Source organism: Ornithodoros turicata, chromosome 6 (genome assembly GCF_037126465.1).
Source record: "Ornithodoros turicata isolate Travis chromosome 6, ASM3712646v1, whole genome shotgun sequence".
In the NCBI taxonomy this organism is placed as follows: domain Eukaryota; kingdom Metazoa; phylum Arthropoda; class Arachnida; order Ixodida; family Argasidae; genus Ornithodoros; species Ornithodoros turicata.
Window position 1 is genome coordinate 2,924,854 of NC_088206.1, and position 22,494 is coordinate 2,947,347.

Below are 22,494 nucleotides of genomic sequence, written 5' to 3' on the forward strand. Positions count from 1 at the left end.
CTTCATTCATCAATAAATATTTCATTTTTGCTCGTCAAATCATTATCGTCATTAACTGCTAACATTATTTACTTCATTTGAAATACTGCAATAATTTACGTGTAGGTCTGAAGAACAGCTACTCAAGCGAACAGATTGTTCTCTCGGCGCACAATGTGTGCCGTGCCGACTCCCCCGATTTTCCTCAACCAATCACCGCGTAAAACGGCAGCCACGTGACCAAGCCTGCGGCGTAGCGTTGCTTTTCCAAATCGTCGTATGCGTTCCACGCATTTTCGCACGCACTCGTACGCGACGCAATGTTGCCGACATTGGAAACCACAATCCGCTGACTCTAACGACGTTTCCGTTCGAGTGCCCTGCGTTCGCACACATTGGCTGTGACGGGAGAAAAGCGAACAGATACAGAACAAAAGAATGGTCACGAAAGGGAACACAGGCTGAGGAATAGTGGTGAAAGAAAACAGTGAACAGCTACTGCAAGCGTTTGGATGCTAGCAGAGAAATGCTTTTGGCGTTTTCCCCTCCCCCCTTGCTGAGGGTTTTGCAGAGAGGAGGATTGGGATGTGGTGGGCGAGACAGATAGAAGAGAGAGAGAGAGAGAAGAGAGAGGCACTGGTGGGAGTCAGCAGTTTAGGAATGCGAGGCCGAAGCGACTTTCTTTCGTTCTCGAATGTTGATAGTTTGCGGCGCGTTTATCGTCATTCAATTCCCGTTCGTACTTTCTTCCTTTACGTCTTTGGCGTCCTTGTCTTGTTGTCCATCACGTTCTGCGCTTTGTTACTTCTATATACTGCTATATACAACAATTTCAAGTTTTTTTTTTTTCATTTTGTTCGCGGAATATATTTCAGTGCTATCCTCTTTTTAACTAGTTGTATTTCTTGTGGCTGCTGTATTTGCTATACTGATGTGTAGCTACATTTAACAACATCGAGTGTAGTTTGGTGGAAGGAAATGCCGACAACCCACTTCACAACACGCCCTTGTCTCACCCAGCAGTGTTGAAAACGTAAAGTAAGCTTCGCCTTGCTAAGCCTCTTCGTGAGGCAGAGTACCCTTTACAGGCACAGCTATATGCGCGCTGCCTAAACGATCTTCACACATTACGCCCGTATTTATTTCCGTCAAGATACTTAAACATGATTTAAAATTACAACGATAGCTTAGCTCAGAGACGTGTAAATAACTTCGTAGCTATATTTTTGTTTTAACGTGCGACGGTTTTTCGCAATGAGACATTTCATGTGTTCCTACTTAACTGACGCAAAAGAGGCATCGTATTGGAACCCGTCCGAGTTATGCCAGCAACATAGTGGCACGACACAAGTTCCTTCGATACATTCCCTTCCGTGAGGGACGTTACATAGGGGGCGCCATGCGCTGGGACATAACAGGGGACTTAAGCGCAACTTAAGGAACTCTCGGGTGGGCAAGATTAAGCGACGGATAGGGTCACTGGCGGCTAGCGCATGATCATGTGGTTATCGCGTGGCGTAAATTGCTTATTATTATTATTATTATTATTATTATTATTATTATTATTATTATTATTATTGCAGCCCCTGCATGCTGTATGCAGTCCCTGCTCACAAGCTCCCTCGGGCTTAGGCAGGACTGTTATTATTCCCTGTACCTCGCCACAAGTGTAATAAACATTGAATTGAATTGAATTATTATTATTATTATTATTGTTGTTGTTTCAGTGTTCCCTTTCCGTTCACTCGTTATGGCTCCTTTTGTAGAAACTATTATATTCCTGTGATCTTTAACAATCTTTCCCCTGGCATTTTTGACATTAACACTAAAACTGAGTTGAAAGGATACCTCCGGAACCTGTACTATAGGTGAGCAATACTTTATTTTTCGTGTGTGAATAGTGTACGATTTCGCTGCTGACGTCAGGCCCTGCGACACAAGCCCTCGGGCTTAGGCGGGCCTTCATGACTTTCCTTGATGTGTGTGTTTTGAATAAAAATTCCATTCCATTCCATTCCATTCCATTATTATTATTATTATTATTATTATTATTATTATTATTATTATTATTATTATTATTATTATTATTATTATTATTATTATTATTATTATTATTATTATTATTATTATTATTATTATTATTATTATTGTCATTATTATTGGTACTAATTCATTCTCTCCCCAAGCTTGTAGCATATACACTAATAACATAGACCATTCAAACGATTGCATTTTTTAAGCACCATGTAAGTCCAGTTCCAAGCTACCTGACTAACCGGACAAAATGCGTCTAGCACACGAAATTTAGCACTTTAAGAACAGCATACATAATACAACTTCACGTGCACCGAGTATAAAACACAAGGGCGTAGAAAAATTAAAAAAGAAAAGCTGGAATTTTTATTTTGGTAAAGCCTCAATGAGTTATTTGTTCACTTTGTTGTCGCGTGGCTCTTTAAATAAAACTACTTTAAACTTCCCAGTAGCTTTACAAGTGAGCTAAATGGAGGCTGCATAGAAGCGACCTTAACGACGGCGTGAAAAACCTCGCAATTCGATTTTATCCCAAATTTAGTCAATTTGCGGATGCGCTTTCGCCGTCCATCGTTGCCTCTTTTAAATGAGGGCCGCTCTTCTTCCGAAGGGCTTTAGTGACCGCGCCTTCTCTTGTAACTAACTTGTTTCAAATGAAGGGATAATTGAAGAGTTTCCTTCATTACGGACGCCCTGAAACTAATGCTTTTGTCTTATTCACAAGAAAAGACGGGTCTTACGTCTGTCCGTAAGTGCTAAATATTTGGCGTAATGTCATTAAAGCAGAAATGAGTCAGCGTTCTTTTAGGTACAGGGAAAGGTGCTTGCTCTGTGCAAGTGTGTTTTAGTTTCGCTGGTCATTGCGTTTACACAGGCGCAGCTTTCATTTGCGTTTTTTCGGGGCTACTGTGCTTTCTAATTGACATTAATATTTTTATGTCGTGATTTCACTTGAAACAAAACTTAATTCATAAGTTGTTAGGTGGTATAAGGAGGTAGGTACGGGAGCAACGCGCCATGTTTTCTTCTTCTTCTTTTTTTTTTTTGGGGGGGGGGGCGGCAGTAATATTGAAGTGTTAGGCTATACTTCAGAATATGCGTTTGGCCGAAAGCAGACGCCAGTTGGTACGACTGCTTATCTTTGCGGTATATTAGTGGTGATGTTACGTGTGTGGAATATGGCCGGCTTCGGCATGAACACGGGAGCCAAGTGGGCAACCCTGGATGTATTGCGTAAGAACGTGCAAGAGTACCTATTCCGAATCTTTATACAAACACTGTCCCTCGTAGCTTCGACTCATGCACTCACCCGTTTTGTACTAGGTGGTAATAAACAGCTTTATGTGTTTAAGTCCTTAATGATTGATTTGGCATTTCCACGGTGACAACTCAGCTGCACGTGTATCTTTAAATACAGCGAATTCTCAAAAAAAAAAAGAAATTTTGACGTTTGAAATGGCAAACATAAAAGAAATCATCCAAATTATTTTTTTTTGTTTTCTTATCGATCTCTTGCTGAATATTGTGCACCAAGTAATTAGTGAATGGAATGACTGATATTAACGGGCGGGGGGCAGTGAAACGTTACAGGGGTGACGTAGTATGTCATTCACGAGCGAGAAGAATACTTATATGACGCGGCTCGTTCGACGACGACCTGACGCCTACCGCGCTAACAAGCAGGCTGCCTAATATACTAAAAGTCCCACCATATTCATTACGCCGTTCCAGCAGTACCTACTCGCGCTCATATAAGTCCTCTCTCCCCTCATTTCCTTCCAGTTTACTGCTTCCCTTCCTCCTCAGTGTAATCTTCCGCCTTATTCCTCCTCTCTCTCTCAAAGGGACTAACAATTTACGACGTGAACGCCACGTAGATTTGTCGTCGTTCACCTGGGGGACACGCAGGCTGTCGTCTGCGTTTTATGAAGATGAACTGAAACTCTGCGCCGCCTGGCGAAAGTTTTTGGAACCAGTTTTATTATTTGCTTTTCCGTCCTATACTTTACTCTACTTTTTTTTATATATACTCTTCAGGAACTTTTGCGTTCAGAAAGGATTATTAACGAGTCGCGCAAACGAACAGGAAAAAAAAAACAAAAAAACAGGACGATGAGAGAGAGAAAGAGAGAGAGAAAAAAAAACTTAAACGTACGAGCGCGTAAAATGACAAAGTACAAAATAAAGGTAGAATATATATAGCCGCATTTCAGGCAGTCTTTGTAGCTGGGCTGGTGCGTGAAGCGGTAGTAAATATATACATACGCATACATAGTGCAAGCAGAACACCGTCGTTGTTTTTATCGACCCTGCTTCTTCTTTTTTTCTTTTTTTTGTATACTGTACTCCATGTTAAGCAAGCATGTGCGCGTGAGCGGATGAATGGATTAGTGCGTGACAACCGGAGAGAGGTTGTAAATGTGGTACTACGTATATCTTAGACCCCAAATCGCGGGTCAGGTATCCATAACAGTGGCGGTCCTGTTAAGAGGCCTTATGACGCGTGTAGTCGCGGAAGATTTTACGTACCACTAGGTTCGTGACACGAGGGATGACTTCTTTTATTGTTCTCTCAGGTTCTTGCATTATATATTAGCGTTGTGACGCAATCGTTGTGGACGGTGTAGAAACAAGAAGACGAATGCAACTGAAGATTTATAAGCTTTATTTAGCGCGGAGACGATGATAATGCCACACATTAGCGAGTTTCACTGGATAGGAATTGATCTCCGAAAACGATACGGATTTGAATTAAGTATAATGTAGAGCTTGGTCCACCGTGTTTCCGCGACCTTTATCGTGAACGTTCCAACCTCCGATCAAGTAAAATTTCCTGTTTTGTCCACTTGGGGGGTTTCTATGAGAACGACCTACTTAAACCCATGCTGATGTCTTCGGCGGGGTTCCAACCCGCAACCGTGCTTTGTGGGACATGTCACCGAGTGATCTTCTGAGTCCGCTTTGTCGTTCTTAAAGCCATTAGTGAGTTTTATAGTGCATCGTACGGTATCCCTTACGTACACGAACTCACAATTGTCTCACTTATACCCGTATACGTATATATTTTTTACACTCACTTGGTCGAAACTTTCAAACTACGTGTTGAACCCCATCACTTTAACTCGTTCATCTGTTTGCATTTTCTGCGTGTAAGCGTCCTGGGGTAGCCAGTTCGACTTCATCGTAACTCGATCACATCTCCCATTTTGTTCTTTATCACATCACCATCATCATCACCCGTATAGTTGAAAGTTAAGGGTTCATTAACGAGATCCTGACCTCGGTGGGCCAGTTGTTAAGATACTTGCTTACTGGTCCAGAGGTGGCGCGTTCAAACCCGGCCGAGAACTCTGGCCTGCGGTACAAGTTGCTTAAAGGGACTATGAAATTTCCCGAACCCCCATACTTTTTTTCGATGAAAACTGTTCTTCCCGCAGAGAAACTAATATGCCACAAATTTTTCCGGACGAAATCGCTCCACTCTGCGAGGAGCGCGCGCTGGAAATGTCTCTTCCGCGTTCCTCCTCTCCCGCGCATATTTCCCTGCCGATGGTGTAACTGTACGGACCGCTCTGCGGTTCCCCGTTACGTCACCGGTGTTGCACAATGGCAAGTAATGCCGCGAGCTCGCGCTGTGGCTGCCGCCACTGCCGAAATCTGCCGATTGCGCGAAAGCTGCTGTCATGGAGATTTCCACTCCCGATGAACGCATACGCGGGATCCTACGGCGCATGCTCCTGGCGGGATTCCTCGGATCGGCAACACGTCACGATGACGTGTTGCTGAGCCGGCCGTGGTCGCGTCAAGTTACCCGTTGTGTCTCCGCTCGGCAGCTCGTCACGGCGCGGCGCCAGCTGTCCCCCCTTCGCCGCTCCGTTTAAATTCGCTCCCGAGAAATCCGCTCGCGCGACGAAAGTAAAATTTCGGTTCTAGACTCAGAAAAATGTCTTCTTTCGAACGAAACGAAGAAAAAAATCGTTTCATAGTCCCTTTAAACACCTAAGCTAAAGAAGAAGAAGAACCTCGTACTGTACGGACATGTTCCTTTGCTGCTCTTCAGATTTCGATTTCGAAAGCCACTTTTCGCCCGAAAGCAGATATTTCTACCTGTTTTCATGGATGCAGGCGGAGGGCGCCGCTGTGTCCTTCGAGGCCTGACAGAAGTCGGTCTCCGATGAATAGGAGCTCGGCCACCGGCCTGGAGGGCGGCGACCGTTTACCAGCCGTGCTACCCACACCACAAACCTCCCAAAACGGAGATTCTAAACGCCGAGCTCGGCCACGTCACCGGTATCCTTCAAGATAAATGTTTTCATGGAAGCTACGCAAATCGGTGAAGACATAAAGATGAGAAGCATTTCCAAGTCGTCACGTACCGGAAAAGCCGACCGGGTGGCATCCCACTCGTCTTCAGATGCGCGACAGAATCGGATTCGTTTTGGCAGGTTGACCCCAACCTCATAGCAAGAGATACCTTGAAGGCTACTCAGGAAAAAGCGCGGCATCGCCGTATCAACAAGCACGGTATACTCTAATCGTCCACGTGTCCTCTGAACAGTCTGCCCGCAGCCTGGTCGCGCTACGATCACTTGCTGGAGTCTCTGTTCATCCCTATATCCCAGAATCCTGTCTGCGCGCGACGGGCCACATATTTAAAGTTCGGCGCCGATACAGCGAAGAACAGCTTCTGGAATATCTGAAGCCCAGCGCAGTCCTTCGTGTAAAGAGAGAAGTGGCATGTACCCGCGAGAGCGATGGTTCCGCCAACGAAATCGTCAAATCCAGTGTCCTCCTGACGTTCCAGCCCGGGGTCGCGCTCCTCTCGGAAGTCTGCATGGGATTCTCCCGCTACCCGGTGTCAGCGCTGACCAGGTGACGTACAAAGCCCTCCGGAATCTCCCCTTGTGTGGGCGTAGGCTCCTCTTGAGGCTCTGTAGCAGAACTTGGCGTACAAGTGAAATTCTACGCGGATGGAAAACTGCAATGGTTGTTCGTCTTCTGAAACCAGGCAGGTCGTCGCATAATATTGATTCCTTTCGCCCGATTGCCCTCACAAGCTGCGTTGCGAAGACAATGGAGCGCATGGTTTTCCGCCGCTTGAACTGGTACCTGGAAAGCACGCGCTTTTTTCCTGAGGTGATGGCAGGCTTTCGTCAGGGACGTTCAGCAATTGACAATGTACTCGATCTCGTCGCTGAAGTGCAGCGAGCGAAAGCTGAAGGCAACCTCACCGGTGCAGTTTTTCTCGACGTAGAGAAAGCTTATGACAACGTGTTGCACAGCGCCATCGTCGCGACGCTACAAGGGGCTGAAATAGGAGGTTGCGCCGTCTCATGGATCCAGGACTTTCTATATGACCGACGCATCTTCGTGCGCACAACAGAAGGTAACACCGCTTTCTATCCCGTCCGTCGTGGTGTCCCACAGGGAAGTGTACTGAGCCCTCTCCTCTTTAATATTATAATGGCTTCGCTTCCCGCCCAGCTTCGTGATCATACCCGCATCACTCTGTACGCAGACGACATCTGCATATGGACCTCTGCCACCCGTCGAGACACCGTCCAACGCCGGTTACAATGCGCCTTGGATTCTATTGTAGAATACCTTGCCGACCGAGGCTTATCGGTCTCCCCTGCTAAGACCGTTGCCATGGCTTTCGCCCGACGCTCATTCGAAAGGTATCCATTGTTCGTCAGTGGGACACCGCTGGACTTTGTTTCTCATTGCAAGTACCTTGGCGTGACATTAGACAGAGGCATGACGTGGTCCCGGCACGTAAAAACAATAGCCACCGAGACCAGCGGTTTTGTAAATGCTCTACCTTGCATTGCTGGATCGTCGTGGGGCCCTTCATGCGCTGACCTCCGTCACGTGCACACGGCGTTGATTCTGGGCACGCTGCGGTACCGCCTGCATATTCTACAGGGCCTCAGCATATCCGGAGAGCGTGACCTTCTCAATATTCCGGCCCGAAGCCTCCGCGTCTGTTTGGGAGTTCCTACAGTGACAGTGACCTATTCTGTCCTGGCAGAGGCACGCGAAACGCCAGCAGGCGTCCTACGAGACGTGGAAACATTCCGGATATATGCGCGGTACCTCACACAGCACCCCTACCATTATCTTCGGCTCATTGATATCGACTGTCTGGACTCTAGCATTGGTATCGCTGTTGACCGCCTGAGAGTGTACCTCCCCACCACACCATCAGTGCGTTCCTATGCCCCGCCAATGTGGACTCTTCGCAGGCCTCCTGTATGTGACCACATTCCTGGTCTTCTGAAGAAAAACTCTGTACCTCCCGTTGTTGCTCACCAACTTACGCTGGAGCACCTCAACTCAGCGTACTCTCAACGACTCCCTGCGTACACTGATGGATCAGTGTCTCATGGCGGATCAACAGCAGCCTTTTATATCCTACACGAAAACCTTGCAGTGGCGCACAAGCTCCCCTATGAAACGTCATCTACCAAGTCCGAGCTCTTCGCCATACTGACCGCGTTGAACCACATAGCGTAATCAGCGCCCGGCGCTTGGACCGTGTTCACGAACAGTAAAGTGGCGCTAGAAGTTCTAGCAAATTATTGTTCCAGAACAATCTGCGGCCAAGACACCATGATAGTAGCAACATACAACCGACTTCTGTCCTCGGGTCATAGCCTGTGTTTCCAATGGGTACCCAGTCACACCGGGCTGCAAGGGAAACACCCACGCAGACGCCATAGCACGTCGGGCACATGGGGACGTCATCTTCAATAACTGTCTCCTACCACTTCCAGCCTCAGCATGTCTGTTACAGACATAGCGACTCCGTCATAGCGGCACTCGGCAGTTTCAAGAGGACGCTGTCCGATTTAACGACCATCTCCGGTCTATCGACCCGTCGATAGATTTCGCTGCCACACACCACTGCTCGCGTCGAAAAGCGTCCATTATACACCGACTACGACTTAATGCCGCCAGGACACCTCTACTTCTCTGTAAAACGAGTCTTCTCCACTCGGCCGAATGCCCCACTTGCGCTGTTGAAGCTGATATTCCACATCTTCTCCTGGACTGTCACAGATTCGACACCCCTCGAGCCACGCTCCAGACGACGCCTACTCGATCTGCGGTGCACGGACTTTTCTCTGGCCACTCTGCTCGGCCCAGTATGACATCACACACAGCGGTCTGTGACCAAAGCAGTTCTGACTACTCTTGAGCGATTCAGGTCTTATGAACAGCCTGTGAACTCCAGTCATGCCATCTCATTCTTCAGTGCCCCACTCTCATCCTCAACGCATTAACCTCATGCTTTCCTTTTAAAAGTCATCTTCTGTAATCCATCTCATCATTCTTTCTCCGTTTGTTAGTCATCTTTATTTGTCATCTTTGTCTTTAATCTACCTCATCCTTCTTTCAACATTCGTTAGTTTATCCTTTACTTCCTAATTCCTTTTTCATTTTTATTTTATTTTATTCCTCTTTCATTTATTTTCGTTCTTTGCGGAATAGCAAGCCGACGTCCCGTTTGGCTGACTTTTCCCCCGGGGGGGGGGAATATGTTTATTATATATAAAAAAATAAGAGGGAAAGGTTAGCCACCGGTATGGCAGCTTGCTATTCCCAGAAAAAAAGGGGAAAAATAAAGGCAAACAAAAAGAAAAACAAAGGAAAAGGAAAACAAATAAACAAAAAGAAAAACAAAAGAACAAAGAGAAAAACAAACATGAGACTGGTCACAGTTCACCCAGAAGGCCACAGGACCGCAGAAACTGGGCAAGTGCCTTTGTCACCTGACTGTATTGTGTTTTCCCCCGTTTTTATTTTTTTCTCCTTTCGTCTAATAAACGCACGCTAAAGAATGCTCGGCTGGGCGAAACAAAGCCGCGGACCACCGCCATGATCGTAGTTGTGGCGACCTGTATACGCGAATTATCGTAGTCACGGGGGTTGATAATTACGTAATATCGACTTACAAATTGCAGAATCCCCTATTAAGATAATGTGTACCACCCTATCCCTTAGTGCCGTATCCTTGATCGCTATCACTACAAAAGCTCCGATTCTCCCCTTCTCTCTCTCTATCTCTCTCTCATCCTCGTCCCCGTAATACGTCCCTTATTGTGTCAACAAGGGGGTGCATGTTTTCGAGCCAGAATTTTTCCGCTTGATATTACCCGATATAGCTCCTGCGCTTCGGGCTTCTCTGTGTCATACGAGGGATAAGAGGAATGCATTCGCGACGATACGGATGTGATGTAAACCCGCTCTGACGTCATACGAACAAACTCTTTTGGTGTTTGTGTTGCGTAACATTGTTCGGAGAGTTTTAGTGCATTGTTTATAGGATACGAGTAAACCGCTTTCGCTCGATCTCGAAGTGTTTTCCTGATTCATGTGCAACGTGTAGCCTATGGGTTGCATGTTTTGTATTCGTTTTTTTTTTTCGTTGTTATACTGTTTTTGTTTATTTTTGTGTCTGTGCTGAATAGGAATTTGGAGATGAGTGTTTTGAGGCACGATACACTTAGCCGCAGCAAAGCGTTTGAGTGGTGCAAGCGGTTCCGAGACGGCCGTACATAAGTGCACGACGATCCCGGCCGGGGCGGCTCAGAGCCCAGTGTCAGAGTTCCTGAGAACATCCAACTTGTGGAGTGCCTGATCCTCAAGGACCGACGGATAACATCTCTCGAACTGGCTCGAAAGACGGACCTTTCTGCGGGAATGTTGACCACTATCATTTATGAACACCTCCAGTTTCGGAAAGTTAGTGCCCGTTGGGTCCCGAGGCAGCTCTCCGTGTTTGACCGGCAGAGAAGACTGGAAATCTCCCAAGAGCTAAGGTACAGTTTCGACACTGAAGGACAGCCGTTCCTTGACCGCATCATCACGTGCGATGAAACGTGGGTACACCATTTCACTCCTGAGTCTAAACGCGCATCAAAACAGTGGAAGCATCCGGGTCGCCAGCTCCCAAGAAGTTCCGAAGCGCCCCGTCTGCGGGTAAGGTCATGGCCACGGTTTTCTGGGACAAGGCTGGCGTTGTTCGTGTTGATTTTCTGCCCAGTGGTACCACCATCAATAGTGCATATTACTGCCAAGTTTTCAGGGGTGTGCATAAGGCGCTGAAGCAAAAGGCGGCCGGGCCTCATCCCCAAAGGAGTCCTCCTCCTGCAGGACAATGCACGCCCGCATACCGCGCATCTCACGACACGCACCTTATAGGAACTTGGCTGGGAGTTGCTGCCACATCCCCCTTGCAGTCCAGACCTCGCCCCCAGCGATTTCCATCTCTTCGGCCTACTGAAGGCGTTTCTTGGGGTCCGCCACTTCAGCTGCGACGACGAGGTCAAGAATGCGGTCCGATCATGGCTGCTACGCGCCGGTAAGGATTTCTACGCCGCTGGCATCCAAGCCCTCGTGAAACGCTGGGACAAGTGCATTAGTGCAGCTGGAGATTACGTCGAAAAATAAAACTAATTTCTCGCCTGTAAGTTCATTTTACTTTTGCGAAAAATGAAAAGTCCCTGTTTGACTTGAACACCCCTCGTTCATATCAATATATTATTCACCTTTTGCGACTTTCAGCAATGGTTGATGATTGTAATATCGTTATTTGTGTGACATGTATATACTCATGCTAACGCTACGTCTGAATTACTCCAAATGACCCGGCCGAGGACGCCAGCAACTTGGTGGCAGGGTACAAGTTGCTTAGACACGCCGTCTTCCGCGAGGGACGTTAAATACGGGGTGCCGTGTGATGAGCTTTCATCGCACGTTAAAGAACCCTCAGGTGGGCAAAAGCAATCCACAGACCGACCGCTGTGGCGTCGCTCATGATCTCAGTTGTCTCGCGACGTAAACCCCGAATTATTATTATTAGAATTACTCCAAATGACACGCACAGAAAAAAAAAAACCTTGACGCTGTCGTATACTATAGTACACGTGGGTGAATTAACCAGCACGGCACGCACATACATACTACATACATACTCACTACGGACCGGAAGTGCAGAGCTACTTCCGCTCAGTGGCCCACGTCGCATCAAAAGTGTCAGGACGACACAATACTCATACGTATATACGTTACCTTAAACGAACCACGTTTTTCCCTTCCTCCCTGTCTCTCTTTATCGTGAACTGCGCAAATTGAATGCTCCGTGCGGAAGAAGGGCGACAGGAAGTTACTTCCGGTCCGCGTATACTACAACCGGAAGTAATGTGGGGCGGAAACATAAAATTGAGTGGGCAACGAGAGTATAGGTGTACCGCTGTCGTAGCAGAATATTTCATCAGCTAGGACCGCTTTTCTATAATAGATGGGCGGTAGTTGACTGTCATTCCGACGCAAGATAGTAGTGAAGCACGGCACGTATACATGGGGTTTCAGTTAAATCCCCGGGCTAAATAATTCACGAACGGGTGTGCACAAATCGAAGAACTTTCTTTTTTACAAGTATGTGTCTGGTACCGCCTACAAGCTCCGCACCGCGTGAATGAGTGGGAGCCGCTCATTATTTAAATAAAAATTCAAATGAGTTTCGTAAAAAAAAAAAAAACAGAACTTCTAAAGCAGGGCGCCGTCGGCATTAAAATGGGTACTACCCCCCTTCTGCGACCTTCAGGGGACACCTTTTAGAGACAAATCTGCCACCGATGCGGGTCATTTGTTGCAGTAATTAATTGGTTTCGGTTTACGTATTTTTGTCGCGGCTGGTCGCGGTGAAGCGCAAAAGGACGCTCTTCCACTCACTTATCCACCAATGAATTACGTCCTTTTGCGCTTCACCGCGACCAGCCACGACAAAAATATGTAAACAGAAACGAATTAATTACTGCAACATACGACCCTCTTCGGTGGCATATTTTTCTCTAAAAGGTGCCCACTGAAGGTCACAAAACGATAGTACCCATTTTAATGCCGACGGCGCCATGCTTTAGAAGTTACATTTTTTTCACCAAACTCATTCGAATTTTTATTTAAATATTGAGCGTGCCTCCCAATCATTCACACGGTGCGCAGCTTGTAGGCGGTATCGGACAGATACTTGTAAAAAATAAAGTTCTTCGATTGGTGCCTTCGCTCGGGAATTATTTAGCCGTGGGATTTAACTGAAACACCCTGATGTAGAACGTGCTATCGTTTGGGGAACATAATGGCAGTTAGCTGTTCTGAGACTGGAACCCACAAACTGACAAACACAGCACCTGACTCAAGGCGACAAGGACCATAAAAGTTGCTGCCCTGCGGCTGGACTGTGAAATTTCGCTTGGCAAGTGTACGGTAAGCAGCGTCAACGTGACGTCATCGGTCACTCGACACGTGATCAAGAGGCGTTTGGGGTTGGATTCCCGCCCATGTCTAGCTTTTTCGATGACTACCATATTCCGATCCATTGTTACGGAGTCGTTTCCATCACGGTTCGGATAATGGTAACCTGAGTATTCTCATTAACCGACAAAAAAGTATCTACTGTGAGGCAGTAAAGAGAAGCAGGAGACTTCGAATCTCAGAGTCATCTGACTCTCATGCTCCGAGAACGCCCACACAAACACGTAATGAAATCGAAGCTAATGACGATTACAATGGTAATTGCTTCGAAAGAATCGATGGGAATTTGAGTAGCTGATGGAGCAATTGAATTCGCGTGCGTGTGGGTTTATTCGTAATCACCCGAAGTCGGCAAGCCGTTCCATCGCCACCGTCACCACCACCACCACTACACAAAGTAGAAGATTTTTTTTTCTTTTTTTAATCTGAGCGGGGAAAACTAAAATAGGGAAATTGGGAATGGGGAAATTTTTTTGTCTGAGCGAGAAAAGAAAAAAAAAAAGAAAATGAGAAACACTCGAGCGATGAGCCATTCCTGAATGGGCTGAAACAGTTTCACAGTAATGAAAGTAAGGGGAAAAAATAAAACACTGTCAAGGAGCCCGCGAGGAGGGAATCACACACGTAACATGAAAAACGGTTAGGAGCAACTAATATTTATTCGAACAAGAACTTTCGTGCAAGAGACTGCACTCTTCTCTCTGAAGAAGTGCAGTCTCTTGCACGAAAGTTCTTGTTCGAAGAAATATTAGTTGCTCCTAACCGTTTTTAATGAAAGTAAGAAAGAAGAATAAGATTTTGCAGCCCTGGACAGCAAGTACAGCGACAATAACAAAAAAACAGTAAAAAGAAAAAAAAACTGGGTTGGGGCTGTGCGGCTTGTTATGTCCTGTCATTTTATTTATGTATTTCTTTGCAGATACTACTAGCGTCCTCTGGACGTCATTGTAGGAGTGGATACATTGAGAAACAACATGTATCATCAAAAAAAAAAGAAAAAAGAAGGGTAGAAAAATCAACAACAACACACGACATCAAAATCAATACATTATACTTGGCTAAGATGGCCATTCACAGATTACACAAATATGATTTAAGCTCTGAAACAAAAGCAGATGCCGTTTGGGACGTGACAATACTGTCCGGTAATTCGTTCCATTCATTAATAACCCGTACAAATTAAGACTACCTGAAGCAGTCATTGCGATAGCTTATGGTTGTAATATGCCTAGAATGTTTGTTTCTTTGAATTCTTGTTGAATGGTAAGATACATATTTGTGCGCGTCAAGCTTACTGTTTTCTCCTAACAACACGAAAAAGAACTTTAACCTAGCAATTTTAGAACTCTCTCTTCGCCAATGCAACATTGGAAGCCCTATCTAAGCGTCGTATTATTTTCGTTCGGTATCATGTCGACCGTGTTCATCCGCGTTATCTCTTGTCCCCTTTCGCGCACCAGTCGTTTCGACTCGATCGCCCGGCCCTTTTTATTTAGATCGTCGAACCCGCTGTCCCGTATATCGGATTTTCTATGCGTTCAGTGTGACCGTCGGTAAGCTGATACGTGTACATTTTTTACATCACATGGGCTGCCCCCAAGTCACCCCGTTTATAAATATTTTTGATACCTCCTCTATTTCCATGATGGCGATGGTGATGTGATCAAGAAAAAAAATATGGGGATGGCCGTTTCTCTGTTTCAGTGTCATTTTGATATCTTCAATGCGCACTCAGACGAAAGTCGTTCGTGGGCCTCAAATACCTGAATACCTGAAGCTCCACCGGAAGATTCCGCCGAAACGTTGACATTTCTAATACAAATAGTGTTTCGCTCATGAGTGTGCGTTCCTTTCCTTTTTGTTTCTTTCTTTGTTTCTATTTTCTTTCTACTACTCCTTCTTCTTCTTCTTCTTCTTTTTTGTTATCTGCTACCGCTTTTGCTATTTTTGCTATCTGTGCCCCCCCCCCCCCTGCTGTTTTTAAAAACAGTGTGTCACTTTATGGACACTCGCGTTTTAGCTGGTGTTCGCCTCTGCGCATCAGTAACAGCCGTGTACGTAACTTTCCGGTGTACGACCTGTTCCTATACTAACTGGGAGCCGCAGCAGGTGCGTATCATTCCCGATCAAGCGTGCGGATTACCCTCTCAAAAGGCGACAGGCGAACCTGCCTCAATGATGTGGTGAGGCCTCTCGCACATGCGCAATGGTCCCGTGACGTTTCATCAAGAGTTCTGATGCGTGAAGTGGACCCTGACTTGGGCTTCACCATGCCTTCTCGCCATTTTGCATCGCTGGTGCACAGGCTTCGTCTCGGGGTTGCATTCACCCCCCCCCCCCCCCCATTTCAAGCATCTGATCGGCTGCTCCGACTCCATGCTCTGCTCTCGCTGCGCTGTTTTGGCGGATACCAAGCATGTGCTCCTCGACTGCCATCTTTACACCTCCCGAAGAGCAGCTCTGCAGTGTCGCCTGCGATCGATCGCGGCCGCACCATTCACATTAGCAACCATCCTCGGCCCTTGGTCTATAACCAGATCGACCATCGCCAAGCTCTTGAGTATTTCAAGATTTTTCTCCGGGACACTGGTCTCCTCTCTACCCTATGATGTGCCTGCATGCCTGTGTGTGTGTTTTTGTGTGTTGTGTTTTTGCCTACCGTTCTGTTGATGTCTCACCGACTCCACTGTCTATCCACCCCTATTTAGCTATCGTTCATCACCTCATCATCAGGACACTTCTCATCCTGCCCATTGTGCTTTGGGGCAGTGGGCCGCAACTCATGTGGCGAATTTCCCCATTCATCATCATTAATTTATCTACTGTTGTTGTTGTGGTACTAATTGGGGTGGGTGGGCGATTGGGTTGGGCGGGCTAGCGGGCGCGTGCGTGCGTGCGTGTGTTGTGTGTGTCTGTAAAAAGAAAATGAACGGAGGGTGCACGTTAAGTATAACACATAAGCGTTACTACACTTTACTAATCATTATTAATTGGTATTTAATTAATAAGTACGACCGTATTCACCGTTTTTTTTTTTTCATCATGTTTTGAACCATTAATCCTGTCGTTTCCAATGTCCCACGACGTTTATTTATGCCACTTGGACTTTCTGGACGCTTGTACATTAATTGATGATGACGTCAAATACACTTCATTCTCGGTAAAAAAAAAAGAAAAAAAAACAGTGCAACACGGTGCTGTGTTTTGTGGTCTGTTTTATTGTTCTGTCTTCCTAATGTTACCCGGCACTGTTTTTTTTAAAGATTTTTATCGAGAATGATACACCAACCAGGCCACACTATTTCTTCGTTTAATACACTTCATTGCTTCAAAAAATAAATAGAAGGACGAAAGAACGCGAACGTAACATTGAAAACTTTAGCCACACTATATACATTATCGCGAATGCTGCTCTCGCGCAGTTGAGAGATTAAAATGGCCCAACTCTTTTATCCCGAGTTTTTTTTTTCCCGCTCTCTTTCTGCTTCCTGCTCCTAAGGGAGTAAACAAAAACAAAAAAATACAAAGGAAACTGTGTCGACATCATCAGCTGCGGTTGAGATAGAACCTCACCACAACCGCGCATGACTCCGCGAGCAAACTCTCTTGTCAGGAGAAAAAGGGCCTAAAAAGTTTTATTTTTTCGCTCTTTAGACCCGGGATTCTGCGACCGCACGAAGACCTTGCACTACGTTTTCTTCCTTCGTAAATTCTGCTATATCGAGCTATGGTTGTAATTTATCTCGGATGGCTGCGTCCCACTCCGTTTTTCTTTTTATTGCTGCCCTTTACTCGTAGTACTCAGGACCAAAAGAAAAATATTTTTCTTTCACGGTTTTTATCCAATCAGATCCTCGGAGAAATTGGAAGCTGGGTAATAGTTTCGGCTTCAATTTTTTTTTCAATTCAAATTCGTTTATTTACCATTGTACAATGGACGGAGCTGCATGGACGGAAATGGATAATGGACGGAAAAAAGCTGCATAAAGCAACTTGACGTGTCCATGGCCCCGAAGTTGGTGGCAGTTGTGTCAAGAGGAAACAAGTGAAGACTATACATACAAGGCAGTACAACTGAACAATTTCAATAAGAAACGAAGAAAAATCTGTCCAATTAACAAAGAAATAATATCAATGGGCGTATCTATACATTTCTATGTAATAAACCACTCACCACTATAAAGCAACAAACACTGAAACTAACGTAATGAATAACAGCATGGTGGAATATTACATAATAAGCATTAAATTTCACTAAACAAATTTATATTAGATTAGTCACACAACGTCGTATAATTATCTTTCTTTGAGATATTGCTGAGATAAAAGTCACTTATAATGACATCTAACCCAAGCAAAAAACGTCACTGTGTTGTTTGCAGAACGGAGCTTGGATCATAGTGTGCTTTCTTTCACATCGAGTAGGGCTTCAGTCGACTGGCTGGCGGAGAGTACTCCTCTTCCATTTTAAGAGGCTTTAGATGAATGTCAGCCACTAGCCGCTTCATCGCAGGGTAGAAGACTTTACATCAACGTGTATAAAAAAAATAAAAAAAGAAAGAAAAGCTGGTGGTGTTATTATCACGTTTCAAGGACACCCGCATAATGTGACCTCAGTAGGGATAAAAAATGACGTGTGGGCAGAAAGGGAATAAAGTACATGGCCGAGTACCGGGCGTTCCAAAGTCAATACCGTCTGTCCCTGCACTATATATGCCTGTCTTTACCCCATTTTTATTCAATTTTCATCTCTGACATGACGCTGGAGAGGTCGTGATATTAACGCCCCTCTCTTTTTTTTTCGCTCATTTTTTAAGCCTTCTCAACACTTCATTTTATTTGCTTTCACACCTTTAATACTACTTTTTTTTTTTTTTTTGCTCTTCTAAGAACACGGGCCTTCGCTATTCGAAATGGACGGAGCATGCCGCAAAACGTGCTGTGAAAAACCTACTTCGAAATTTGCACCTAAATATGTACGTATTGCGAAGCAAATAATACGTATTTCCCTATTCTCTTTCATTCCACGCGAAAGGAGACAACGAAAATAATGTAAGCAGAAAATGAAAAAAAAGAAAAAAAAGAAAGAAAGATGGAAGTGTCGGTAATGACTTTTTTGCTCCCGAATTCGCGTGCCATTCAGGGCGATTATGGTTTCCTAAGTGAAACTCGAATCAAAGGGTTATAGGGACTCGAAGGGCACTGTGGAGGTGAAATTACCGCTCAAGAGAGGAGGCGCAGACGATGAGGAGAGTGGGGAGTTCTTTCTTTCTTTCTTTTTCCTTGTTGTAATCATTAGTGATTACTGTATTCCGACATATTGAGACACATCTGAGGAACAGGTCTTCCGATGTCAACACAGGTACATAGATGAATGAGACTTTTACGCTGTTCCACTTCGCATGACCTTTTTTTTCTTCTTTCGAGGCACACGTTTACTAATGAAGAGGGATATTTACATTATGCATCTACGCATGCACTTGCAACAACCTTACTGGCAGCCTTCCACCACTTACACTTACCTATAGTCCCTTTCTCAGTTTGTTCGCGTGGTCACGAGTTGCGACAAGTTGGGAGGTGCATTTTACCACGACGGACCCCAAGCAGCACAATGTACTGAAAGTCGAGTGCAATAGGGGTGGACGGTATGTGTCTTACCGGTGTTCTGTAGTTTCACGAATCTGTTCAAGGCCTTTCACCTACCCGTCCACCCCTATTGCACTCGACTTTCAGTGCATTTTGCTGCTTGGGACGTTAGCCGGATCCGGTCGTCTATAGTGTTATCGCAGCATACAACGTGCGCAGTAACACACGGTCACAACATCATCATTCAGTGGATCCCAGGGCACTGCGGCATCAGTAGAAATGAGAAGTCGGAACAGGCTGCTCGAATTTCTCACCACAACATAACAACACATAAAATTTAGTTCACGCAATCTGACGCAAAGTACTTGCTCGTAATCGCCTCTCGAAGACCACGTGGACAGGCGACGTCATGAACCACTCGTTCCTCGCGCGAATCAACCCCAACTGCATCTATACTGCTTCCCATAGAAGATGCAAAGGCCGTTAGAGTCCGTCATTCATCGTATCAACGTCCCAGCAGCGTTCCTTCATAAGATAGGTGTCGTTGGATGACCGAACTGTTCAACTTGCGGAACCGGGCTGGTTACCTGCCGACGCTTCGACTCTATAGTCCGCAAACACTGAAGAACGCCCTTAATAAACTTGACAACCGACCTTCTAGTGTCTAGAAGGTACTGGGGAGCAGACTAAAGCAGCACCAACAACCCGCGCTGTGTGCCCTGGCGAATTTCCTCAAGGACATACGTGCTGAAGTAATTTTGTAAATCACTCAATGCTTTCACACATCGCACATGGAACAGCTGGTCGCACCGGTGCGACCTACGTTTCCATTGTTTGTTTTTTTTGTTTGTTTTTTACTTCTAATCTAATCTAATCTAACGCCGGATATTGGTATTTAGCCACCTTCTCCTTTAAGGATGCCCATCGTGAGGCCTCCTCCTGCGTTACTTTAGTTATCGACTTTCGCCCTAAAGAAGATTCTAGACACGAACCCCATTCATGATGATGTGATGCGTTTAACGCAGGTGTCGAAATTCATCTTATAGTCCCAGAGAGCATGTGGTGCACCCCAGTACATGTATACGTAGAGCAAAAAGAAAAAAAGGGGAAGTGAACGGCGGTTAGAGGAAGAGTTCCGTCGGTGAAAGAAGACGAAGAGCAACAGTAAGAACAACAACAACAACATAGGTGAATGGATGATGATGATGATGATGATGTGGGCCACAGTAAGAGCTGAGAGTCAAACACTGTGTGAGTCACAACATAGTGTCACGGTTGTCGGTCGCAATCACAAGGCACAACGTACAGACGCAATAGAGCCCGTCGTCCTAACGTGCAGAATCCGCGAGTTAAAAAAGCACCGATTAACTTGGTTTGCTCAAGAAACCGCAGCGGAGCCCGCAATGGTGTGCTAGCCGAGGACCTAAAATTTTCGCAGGGTCGAAAGGGCGGCCATCCAGAGGAGCGGAGCTAGCTATTTCTATAGGGCCCTGCGCACTGTCGGCGTATTTCGAACAATCGAGCAGAATGAGTCCCAAGTCTTCTATGACCCACACTCTTAAAAATGAACTTCACCGCACAGCACGCACCTAGCCAACCATCATCTCGAATGATATCGTTATCTGCCCTGATTTGTTGAAAACGGGAGGCGTACGCCTTTTCTGTGACAATTATGAACAGCATAAGTGTCACAAAAAAGGTGTACGCCTCCCGTTTTCAACAAATCAGGGCTGATAACGATATCATTCGAGATTATGGTTGGCTAGGAGCATGCTATGCGGTGAAGTTCATTTTTAAGAGTGCAACATTGGCCTCGTAAAAGTGCTGGGTCCTCGGCCACCTGACAAGAGGGATGCTGCCTTGTCACATTTATTCAGAGGTGTGCGTTGGAGTCAGTCTATATTAGGACTGTGTGATTCATTGTGCGCTACGTTAACCAGTGATTTGGCCTCAGGCCGATAGTTATCGCGAAAGCGGGGAGTTTCCCTTTTCTATTTTTCCCCCTTCTTTTTTTTTTTTGTGTGTGTGTGTGTGTGGTGGGGGGGTCTGCTTACCGGAGTAGCTGAATTTGTCATGCGATTGATTGATTGATTGATTTTAAAAGAAAAAAATGGAGATGGTAGTCTCGAGCCACTCGGGACTGGCTACTCCAGGACGCGTTATTAATAAAAGAAAGGGAAACTACACTAACCACTGCGATTAATTCAATCTCTCCCTATTATTTTTCTTCGTCAACATCAAAATCGAGAGATCCCGGAAAATCACACCTTCACTTTTAAGCGTTTCAGTGAATTTTCGCGGTGAAGTGAATTCGCGCGTCAATTTTCCAATTTTCTTCGAACGCTTAGCGCGCTCAGTGTGGACGGCAAATTACGGCAGCCCACCCGGCTGCGCGCCACGTAGGGAAAGAACATATACACACACACAAGCGAGAGATTCCCGACGCAAAAGATGAACAGACGAGGGCAAACCCTGAAAGGCGGACGTGGAAAAGGCGTTATTCCAACGAGAAGCCCGGCTACAATATTAACTGTGTTTGCAAGGACAGGCGGAAGCGCTTGTTTGTTGTTCCCTCTGCTAACGTAGCATCAGGTATGCTAATGAAATTATTCCATGCCTCGTCTGGGTTCCTTCACGCAAATTACGCCCCGTGCCTCTCTGCCTACTCATGTTCCTCGGTATTCTTCGGGGGGGAGGGGGGGAAATATTATTACCACGACAGCCGTCTGATAAGATAAGAGGTGCGGAGAGATGGGAGGCCATGATTAGGTGACCGTGTTGGCTGGTTAGCCAGGCGGGTTTCGACAGAGGAGGTAGTGGTTTGCCGTAGGAGTAGTTAGTAGTATCGTGATATTTGTACAGGACGCTACTTGTTGTGGGAAGAAGAACTACTTTGAAGACGGGGCCTTATTAAATCGGGCTGTGTATATTAATGGTTACTTCTTGTGTAAAGACTTTTGTGAATTAGATTATGCTGGATGTTGCTATAGCAGTTGAGGTGTCGTGTACCTATAGTAAAACCATGTTGCTGATAAGAGTGATAAGAGGGTTGTGCTGAGGCGGAGGCTAGTATAGCGTGACTTGTGTAGTGTAAGCATTTTGTGTATTCAGTTTGTGCTACATTATATTGAAATTGTATCGAAATTGTATCGAACTTGTACTCCACAAGTTTACTTGGTCGTATTAAATGTCCCGAAGATAAGGAGTACAAGAACGTTACATAATGCGAGCCACGTTTTATCGCTGCATTCGTTGAAAATCATCATCGTTCGTGGATTTCGTTTTTCGTATAGTGTCGGTGCAACATGTGCGCGTATTCGCTAGTTTTTGATTTTTTTTTTATTCCATGTTAACGCCTCGAAGCAACTGTGGCTATATGAGCGGCGTACAGGCGTGGGCAGATGGAGAGAGGACAGCAGGAATGAGTGGGGGACAGTTGGGGGTTATTATGCGTCCTGGGCCGACTTCAGGGGGAACTGTGGTGAGATTTGTCTGGAAAATCTGCCAGAAAACCCAGCGAAAACTCAATCAGCGCAGCTCAGGAAGAATATTCATTGGCATTTTGCGTATTAAAAC

General features: G+C 45.7%; 1 long non-coding RNA gene across 2 annotated transcripts in view; it reads left to right on the forward strand.

Annotated features, from left to right (window-relative positions):
- LOC135398825 (uncharacterized) overlaps positions 1-22,494 on the forward strand; it is a 265,742-nt gene that overhangs the window by 206,664 nt on the left and 36,584 nt on the right. The window lies entirely within an intron of this gene.